This window comes from Lepisma saccharinum, chromosome 13 (genome assembly GCF_977018435.1).
Source record: "Lepisma saccharinum chromosome 13, izLepSacc3.1, whole genome shotgun sequence".
Classification (NCBI taxonomy): domain Eukaryota; kingdom Metazoa; phylum Arthropoda; class Insecta; order Zygentoma; family Lepismatidae; genus Lepisma; species Lepisma saccharinum.
In genome coordinates this window covers 43,522,776-43,533,478 of record NC_139241.1, presented here as the reverse complement: position 1 = coordinate 43,533,478, position 10,703 = coordinate 43,522,776, and the positions used below count along the sequence as shown (strand labels likewise).

Here is a 10,703-nt window from a genome sequence, read left to right as displayed (position 1 = left end):
GCTTAACTTCTACAGAAGAGCTTTCTCGCACTGTTCAATTGAAGAAGATTTGAAGGAAGAAGTTAACATAGTGACGGACATACGAGTTCAAAATGGATACACAGTACATCAACTCTCCACATGGTGCAGCAAAGCAGAAATGCAAGTACGATAACCTAACTTACTCCACCCAGCCAGCAGTGATAAAGCTAAATGGATTGCCTTTCCTTACCACCAGACTACATCCAACAGCCTAGCCAAGACCTTGGAACAATGTGACATCAAACTCGCACACAAACCAATAAACAAAATAGCCAGTGCCCTGAGCAAACACAATAGATCATTCCTTTCCCCACTAGACAACCCGGGTATATATGACGCCCAGTGTCAGTGCAACTACATTGGCAGATCCATCAGATCTGTCAACGAGCGTATAAAACAGCACTTAGCGGAAGAAAAAAAATCCCAACCCACTACTGGACTAGCAAGGCACCTAAAGTTCAAGAAACACAGGATCCAAAAAGTTTCAGTTAGGCATACATCACACACCCTACTCGACACCAAAATCAAAGAGACGCATGCCATTATGCACTTTCCGCACGAGCTGAATATGAACAGCGATCAGGCTCGTCATGTTTGGCTCCCGTTATTACAACAGCTCAAACCCATTGCGCGCAGCAGACAAAATGGCTACACCAGCACCCCTAGCGGTAGTCGAGGAAACAACAACAGAAACCGGAAGTCAACCTAACAGTGAAGCATCAGGTTCCCAAGTGGATGGTGGCGGAGGCCACCGAAATTAATAGAATTTTTACAAGTAAGTTTCACTGATATATCTTTAGTAACTCGCTTACGTCTTATATTATCAACCGCATTGTTTATTCCCCTCCACATGAATAAAGTATTCACAGACGTAATGTGCATGTCACATTTTGTAGAAATATTGTACACAGATTTTTGAAGAAGAAGCCACAAGCACTCTCATGGGTAATGTTTCTCAAAGAAGGTCCCACCAATATCACAAGAGGTCTTGTGAGACCATATGATGCCAATTTTCTGTTCTTGTTTTCAATGAATTGCTCAACATCTCCAATTCCCTACAAATTAAATTTTTTGTCAAATTAATACAGCTGGAAAGACCAACACAAGTAAAAGAAAACATAATTATTGCTTATACGTAAAATTATCAGGCTTTCAAGTTATGAAATGAATTATTGAAAATATTAGTTATGCAATTTAACAACAAATACACTCTGCATATCTAATAAGCTACCTAAAATACTACCTTCACTCTGTTTCCGTAAGCATACGACGTATAAACTTGTAAGGAATAATATGAGACATTTGCATTAAACAGCTTGGTACGTTGACCATCCTAAAACTTTTTGGCAAGCCTCAATATGTGGAAAAATATTCCCACGCCCACCCCTTTAATGTTCTCCAAACCAGAATTACATTCCATTACTTGAGTACCATAACATAATGTAGTATCCAATACTTTACACAATTTTCCTTACTGGTTTTATATTGAAAGTAAATGCATTGCAAATCTTTAAGTAACACATTTATTATTCAGTTCTGCACATGGAGTTCCCATGAGGCAAAATTACAATGACTATAGTTGGTAATACCTTACTTTTAAGATGATCTTGTTGGTATTACATTTCTGAAATTATATGCAATCCACCTAGAATTTTATCAATGGGTGCATGGGGGCAAACCTGAGGGGTAAATGCCACTGAGATGTGATGCTGATCACATCACTTCAACTGTAGCAAATATAGACAATGTGTGGAGATTTACCCCCCTTACTTTACATGTGTATGCATGGCATGGTGTGATGCTAAGGGGAAGTACTGTAGTCCAAAGATTTTCAGAGGGTATATGCTAAGTTTCATGAAACATTAAGTGGATGAAATCAATTAACTTCTTTATAGAATCATGGAAGAATACTGATAAAGATACACCAACAAATAGCGTAAAAGAGACATACAGGAGACCTCCCCGATGATGCAGTGGTAGCGTCGTGGCCTTTTAATCAAGGGGTTCCAGGTTCGATACCCGGTGGAGGCATATGGCACAGTGGTTCGGATCCCACTTTAAAACTGTAGGTCCAGTCTTGATTAGCCTTACTGTGCATAAAGTGGACTTAAAACACCAACTCAAACCAAAACCAAGAGGCATGTGAAACTCCTATTTTTGTAGGATTGTATTGTATTTGTATTTGTACTTGATGTCACATTTGCTTAATATATCTGCAATTCAAACATCACCCAAAATAATTAATTTATAAGTTATTAAGCTTTAATGGTTACCTTTATGTGACAAAGCTATCCTGAGACGCCTTCACAGTGGGTAGTTTTTTTATGCCTTATCTGGGTAGTTGAGCAGCACAACTGACAGCAAGTCAGTATTATAGCTGCTTTAGTATCTGAAAAAAATATTGTTAACATTACAATTTAGCCTATTGACAGAGGTTATTTTTCTCATTCATTGCTGTATGTGGCAAATCTTTTTTTTAAAAATAGAAAACAATATTAAAACTTGGGAAGAAAAAATCTGCAGTGCAAATTGAGTGCAAATTATTTGATTCTTGGTGTTTTCAAGTGACAATCAACTATTAATATGTACAATGAAGGAAAGTTCAAAAGTTCACAATATGTCCACATATTTCACACTATTTCTATATCTTCCAGATGATAAAATGACCATGAATGAAGGGAAATTGTAAGTATTTGATTCAAGTTAATATTTAAGCCTAAAATACATTTTAAAAATCTAAAAAAGGTAGGTATCCTCTGAAAGAAAGTTTTTATGTCACCACATGTCTTTTTGAGTTTTTCACATTCTTACCTTAGTCCTTCACATACCATCAAGTGCGTATGCTTTCTGAAAATGCCCCAAGAAATTTTGCATTGATTTTATTTATTTTATTTCGGCTTCTTTGTGCCACTTTTTGGCTAATCTGCAGAGACAGGAATGAGTGATGGATGATATGATGAAATTGATGAATGGACACTGACAAACATTCATACTCAGGCCAGGATTTGAACCCAGAACCCCTAGCATTGTAGCGCTATGTGCTAACCACTCTGCCACGGACCCCATGAAATGAATGACGTATAAGTGCACTTCAGAAATGTGACTGAGACAAATCTGTCAACCCCCCCTTTAAAAACGTAAGGAATATGATCTCTGCAGCTTAGACATAGTTGCTCAGTTGGTAACTCCTCTGACTACCATGCGATGGGTCCAGGCTCGACTCCCGGATGGGAAAACGTGGGAATTTTTCTCCAACTATCAAAGTGGATGCAGCGAATAACATGTATACCTGGGAAAAACAATGGGGAGTGAAGGTGGTCAGGGGCATGGTGCTGATCACAACACCCCACTTTCGACGAGATCAAGAAATTGTGGGGTGTGTTACCCTCACACTCCCTATACACCATCATGGCTGGTCCTAAGCATGGGGAAGACAAGATTTTTTACAGCTTGGCGAATAATCAACTTCTGGTATTATTTTCTTCAGTTGCCACATGATTTTTTAAAAAACGATATACCCTGTTTATTATATCCATGACTTATAAATAAATTGTTTGTCATGGCCACTTCCACTACATACAAAAAAAAAGTAGTCACTAAGCAAAATGGTGGTCTTCATACAAACTTTTAAACAGTGGGTACAATACTGATTTGCCCATGTGCACTTGAAACAAATGTTATATTGTATACAGTTGAGGACTAAAAGTGGTAAATTTATTAAGTGCCAAAAACGAAAGTGTTGGGAAATCGCATCGTTCCACACATCAGCCCGTAAGAACATGCACACTAGTGACCTCTTTATACGCCCTTTGAACTACTTAGATGGCTACCAGCCACTTTTCACGTTTACCAATTTTAGTCTTCAGTTATTTCATTTCATATGTAGTTCATTCACAACATTGAAAATGAATGGTGATTTGATTAAGTAAATGTTGGAACACAATGAAATACCCGTGCCCATGGGCATCCAGGAGGTCAATCAATGTTTCAACCATGTATGAGGGGAACAGAACCTTCTTGGGGGACTCACCTCCCACTCCTCTGTGTCCTACCTACACCATCTAGAAAAGCCCTCTGTGCATCCTTACCTAGGATTCAGTTAAAATTACAACCACACACACACATGATATTAGACAAAAAATATTACAAGACACTTACGCAACAATTGAAGCATTCCACCGAATAACGATGTATGATACTTTTGGGAATGTGCTGAGTTACCAGGCTTGGATAAGGTTTTATGTTTTTTTCTATTGTAGTACAGTAACATACTACAGGTTTTACCCGTTGTTCTCGCAATCACTGAAATGTACCATACAGCTTTTTTTCAGTGGTATGCTTCAATTGAGTGCTTTATTTATAATGTGCCATTGGTGATGCTAAATTAGGGAAGGAACAAAAAATAAAATGCATGGGTTGCAGAAGTGTTGGATAAATTGGGATAAATATGACAACCAGGGTTTGTCTTTCGCTTTGTTTTCAGGGCTAAAAGTTTACTTTGAATCAGCAACGAGCATTCAACTAATGAAAGAACAATCATGTCTGAGATATGCTTACCAGTGTGGTTGGGATTGTTTCAATGCTGGCCACAATGATAACATTTCTTGTACAGTTTTACTCTTGCCTCGAAGGCAATTCAAATGTCTTCTTGCAGTGTTCAGTCACATAATTCCATGGCTCAACATTGTAATCAAACCATGCTTTGCTGTCAGTGTTGTTTTTATCATAATCTGGAAGGTAATAGAAAAATACATTCAAGAAAAGAAATATTATGTGCTTCACAATATTGAGGTTAACAATGAACTATACAAGTTACTATAATACTGCAGAAGAATAAACCTACATTAAAAACTTCTACAGTACCATTTATATTCAATTATCCAGCTTACCTGTCAAACCATCTACAGAACTGGTGTAAGATTCATGCTGGTTACGCTGTCTCACAGCACCAAAAACGCCACTTCTACGTAGTGTTTTCCTGGTATTTTGGTATCAATCCACAAGTTTTCATTTCATTTTTTTTTATTTGGTCCTTGAGCCTTTAGATCTATGTAATAAATTTCCTGCAAAACATTTAAGTTGTGTCAAACACACAAGTTAACTAGAATCAAATCAATAAATATGAACATTGAATGTCGAAAACAATTTTGTGAAAATATATGAAGATATATAATGTCTTCTAATAGACATTAGTTCTGCTCAAGTTCCGAGAAACTAGTTATCTAATGCTAGTTCAATTAGACATACATATACACTGACTAAGTACATTTTTTCATTTAAAAAAATTAAGAATACTTTTAACAGCACTGTAATGGTTAAGCTTCAGATTGAGATTATACTTGAATAAACAGACAACATATATTTGTACCTTACTCACTCAAAATCAGCCTTTACTTACAATTCAGTAGCATTTCATACACAAAGTAATCTTATTTAACCTAGCAACGTAAAAATTTAACTTTATCCTGTGCCTTATCATAAGTGCCTTGTGAGACTGGTATTAACGTTATTACCACTAGCACAAAAATAATTCCCACATACAGAAAAATGGTGAAAACATAGTTACTCATCCCGTGACACTCTCCATAATTTTACACAAAGTGATTTAGTAAATTAACATGTAAGTTGAACTTGAATATGCAATCACAGTTGAATTGTGGTTATATTTTGTCACCAGGAATTCCACAATCATATTTGCAAAAGGTTTTGAATCTAGATGCCTTTGTTTTCGGAATTTTTAAATCATGCTGTTCTGGAACCATATTATGATTCATGTTAAAGAATACTGGGTTCTGCACAATACTCTTTGCATGAGATGCAGTTTTGTTAAGAATGAAATAAGATAATTTGTACTGCTACTGCAAGTGTCGCATGACTTACGTTGAAGGGGTATGTTCCTAAATCTGGTTTAGGGCTGTTAGCATTAAAATTACTTCAGTAAATACGTACTTCCAACATGTGACCATGTGATTTCTGGTTTTTAGCACTGTTTGCTCTTCTCACCAATATTAACAAAGAAATAAATATCTCATACAAGGCAATCTCATCTAAAAAGGAACGCTTACTTTCACCAGGTGGCGAGAAGAACAGAATGCAGTGTTGTCGTCAAAATAATGTACTCAGGTTCTTAAACAAAAAATTCACTCATTCTCAAAAACTTTCATTAAATCACTCAAAAGGGACAATAAAATTTGAATAAAATAATAAAAAAAATGAAGGTCAATATAATTATTAACACAGAATGACATGCTTCATCAGGTGGTGAAGTTAGTTTGGTAACACTTTACTATACCGGAGATGGATTTCTTCAAATTTACAGGAGAAAGTACTTAGGCAAATCATTTTCTGTAGCGTTGTTGATGTTCGGGAATGTAGTTTTGATCCATTTTAATGCGAATGCATGTGGTTTTCTACGAAAATCTATTTCCGACGTGCTATTGCTGCTGCTGCCATTTGCTTTCTGCACGAGAGCACAATATGCACTATTGCTGCTGCTACAACATGATGTGTCGAGGATGCGTCGTGAAGTTGTTGCTGGGTGTGGAAGATGCCGTGGAATTTGTAATTCCGATGTCCGTATATGCTAAATTGAACGAAAGGGGTGCTAATGGAACCTAACCTAACAGGCCTAACCTAACCTACTAGGCACACCTCTTCCCAGTGATGGTTCGTGGGGCTATCGTATGTAAGAAATAGACATTATTTTCATTAGAAATCCATTATTTCACCTAAAGAAATGTTCTACAACGCAGAATAGTACGTTATCAATGTAAAAAATTGCGAAATAAATCATAAGGTGTCTCCGGTATAGTAAAGTAGTACCGTTAGTTTTTGTTCTAGATTCAGAAAGTCACATTACTTTTCATCTCTACATCGTACGAAATTTCTCTATTAGTACCTCTGAAGAAAAAAATCCAATCCATTAGTACCTCTCTAAAAAAATAATCAGAGGGAAATTTCTCTGGTGAGTATCTTAGGCAGGTTTCTCTCTCATATTAATCTTCATTTTTACGTTTTCCTGCAAGTTATTTAACTTGTAAATCAATGACTGAATGAAATATTATCCATCATTTAGTAATAGTTTTTTACTTTACATAATATTTTGCCGAAATGCTCTTTTGTACTTACAGGCTGCATTACCGTAACATGACCAACAATTTCATTCACTAATAGCTATTTTGAATGGTAAATTATCACACAACACATAGATTTAAGTATATTTTTCACCACATACAGTTTCAACTAAGGATGTGTTCATTGAAACTTGCTGTGCAATCATCATTTCTGATAACAATGAAGAGTACAAAAAAAATTTAAGGCACATGCTACATGCAGTATCCCCTCATCGTGAAATAAGATCTCGTGAAAGTTACACATTATCTTCAAATAAAGGGTTATAATTTTCTGTAATTTGCATTTGGATGGAAGTTGCAGAAAACTTTAATTACAGAGATAGAAGTTTGGACCTAGGGACACTTTAAAACATGTGGCAACTAACTTGCAATACTACAAACACTCATTCTGCACACACACACAATATTTGATATAAGCTACCTTAGACGCACCTCGAAATTTTATGCCAGATGCATATTGGTGTAATTGCTTGAGAATACTAAACCTTAAAAAAGTTTCCATCTTCATAAATATTCGAAGATGTTAATTTGGTGAGGATCGCCAGATGAAGAAATTTCCAGGTATAGGTGTACAGTACATAATGGCAATGAACCTCCCTTCACAAGGTTATGTGAATACAAAAAAGTGCTACTTTCATTAGGTGGATGAAAATTACAAGTAATCCATTCTAAACTGTGCATATATACACGAATATATATATTCATATCACTCTACTATAATGAACGTAGTTAATACTGAGAAGTATCCTTCGGGCCAACAACTTCACTAACACCACGTTTCAACGATGAGACTGCATGAAAAGAAAATAAATATAATTATTCACTTACCTCGGAAAATGTCGGCAAGTGATTCCAAGTAACATCATCCATCTCATCTTGGGATAACAAACATTTCTTCTGTTGCGTGCTGTCCGTGTTTTCAGTCCGACGAGTCGACGACAAAGTTTTCAGAAAGGAACGGCTTAGCCTAGACAAAGACGGTATTTGCAGATTTAATCACTCGCATTCGTGCTTTGCACATGCGTTGAGAACAGGCCATAGACAAACTACTGTCTTGCTTGAAGACGGACACAAAATTCACTGGAGTTCACCGTGCGATCATTCAAAGATACAGCATTTTGGTTTTCGAACGTGCGGACGCCATGACACATCTAGTTATTGTAAATTTAACCAAACGTTTTATTGTAAATTTAACCAAACGTTTTGTTTCTCTTCACTTAAATGTGTATAATTTTGTTTACGAGTACCATATTTCGTCTAACCAATTTTTTTTATATTCTTAAACAAAATGCTTTAGTAATTACAAGTAACATTTGGTTATCGGAAACAAAAAGCATAACCAAACAACTCAACCAAACTTTTTTGGTAATTCCAAACAAACCAGTTTTTTCTGTGTAATTGAGCCAGTTGTTCCTAATACACTTAAATAAGTGCACAGTCCACAAGATAAATCAAAGGCCACTTCTTATCAGTTGGGTGAATATACTCAAAGTTCTGCCTATATGGTCAACATTAAACATTTCCTATTTATCATGTTGTTATCTGAAATAACACATATAATCTTAATTCCTAACTTTTCAAGGCCCAATATGACATTTTCAATTACACAATGCAATGACTGAGCAGTTACAGTTTTCACAAATTCCTTGCACTTAAAGAGCACGTCCGCGCGTTTATTATGTCCCCATCGGCAACCCTTTCATGAAACTTAACACTGGCAACAATAGCTAACAATAGCCAAACCGTTCCCGATAAGCGCGTGCACTCAGACGTTGTTGCCACATTTTTTTTACATTTCTTGTAGTTGCAAGGCGCCCCTCGTTAGATGATTTTTTTAACTAGTTGTGTTGTGTTAATTCTTTGTTGTGTTATGGTGCTGTTTTGTTGCTTTGTTATAGTGTTATGCTTGTAGCTTTTTCTTTGACTTTGCATAATGCAAGTTATCACTCACGGCTGCTAGTGAAAATCCCAAGTATGAAGACAAAACTGCAGGACATTATTTCCTTCATGGATAGCAGAGGTGCCCGCCCACCCAACCACCAAAGCTAATGGCGCATTCCCCCCCAAAATCATGTCCTCCGTTCCCCCAAATCATATCATGTGTCCCCCCCCTAAAAACATCATTCGCGCCCTCAAACCATATCGTAATCCCACAAAGTATTTAATTACGACAGCGTGTCTACGGAAAGTAACTTTCTTCTTACCTTTACAGAACACTATACTTGATCTGCCCCCCTCCCTAAACAAGGGTGCTCATCACTCAAGACCACCCCTAAAATCGTTTCATCATAATCACCCGAAAATAGTTTGGATGAATATGTAATAGTTGGTGTATATTTGAATGAAATACCATGTTACATTTGGTAGCGTCATCGCCTTGTGATCAAGGAATCCCGGGTTCGATACCCGGTGGAGGCACATAATGGTTCGGATTCCACTTTAAAGTGTAGGTCCAGTTCCGATTAGCTTTACTGTGCATAAAGTGGACTTAAAACACCAAATCAATCAATCAATCAGTCAATCAAAACCATGTTACATTGTCCATATTTTTTGATTGTTTGATTTTCGAAAAAACTTAAAGCTAGCACATTGATTGGTTAAATGTAGTAAATTAAAATATGTAAATATATATATAAATAGTATTTTTGAGTGGGTTTATTAAAACACAATTTGAATATTTAACACAAATTGTTACACAACTTAAGATAAAGGTAGAATAATTCTACCTTGGCAAACCAAGTAATATGCTCCAGCCGCATGGCAGATTCAATTTGTTTCACGAGATATTACAGAACCCTAGCTAGAAATTCTTAACCTCAGGGCGATAATATAACAGGTGTCACGGGCTGCTAATTTAATAATAACTAATTAACTCAATTGACTCAACTGAACTGAGCTTAGCAACGCAACAACGAAGAATCGCTCGCCTCACCTGCTGGGCGAATTAAACATTACATGAATTATAATACGGTCAGGATAAGTGCCTAACAGTCGGAGTTACCAAGAATAAACCTAGGAGGATTTGATTTTAAATACCTGAAATGACGTTACATAATACTACGGTGTTTCTGAATATACACATATATTAAAGCACAGATAAATACACAGTACATCTTGCCCTCTTTCACTCGATCTCACATTCATTCTCTCATTCTATGGCATATTGCGACAATATGACAAATACAAAGGTTAGATTATTTACTACTTTGACCATACTCTTGCTATGTCTTGGCTACATTGCCTTTTACAATTTATCGTTTAGGATTTCAAGTATAAAGTGAATAATTGTTCCTTGTGCGAACCCCTTCTATCTTTTCTGAAGGTATAAATATATTTCATGAACTATCGTTTGCGGCTAACATAAACTCTCATCTTTAACATTTGATTACTCCGCCGGAAAACAGATGTCTAGGGTTGCCATAGCACTGATTTAAGTTATGCAATGATTTGATTCACGCAGATTCGCGGTAGATAGTCGTCATCCTTCTCACACACGCACATGGTTGGATCTTACCTTCGCTGCATTCCCTCTGACCTGGGTTGGGTGAA

The 10,703-nt window shown here is 36.5% G+C and overlaps 1 long non-coding RNA gene across 1 annotated transcript; it reads right to left on the bottom strand.

The window, feature by feature from the left end:
• Positions 1 to 922: 922 nt before the first annotated feature.
• LOC145996931 (uncharacterized) lies at positions 923 to 8,119 on the bottom strand. Its single transcript, XR_014442838.1, has 5 exons — positions 7,983 to 8,119; positions 4,911 to 5,084; positions 4,579 to 4,751; positions 2,295 to 2,410; positions 923 to 1,076 (listed from the first exon to the last, which is right to left on the bottom strand). It is a non-coding gene; the product is annotated as an uncharacterized LOC145996931 (long non-coding RNA).
• Positions 8,120 to 10,703: the final 2,584 nt, after the last annotated feature.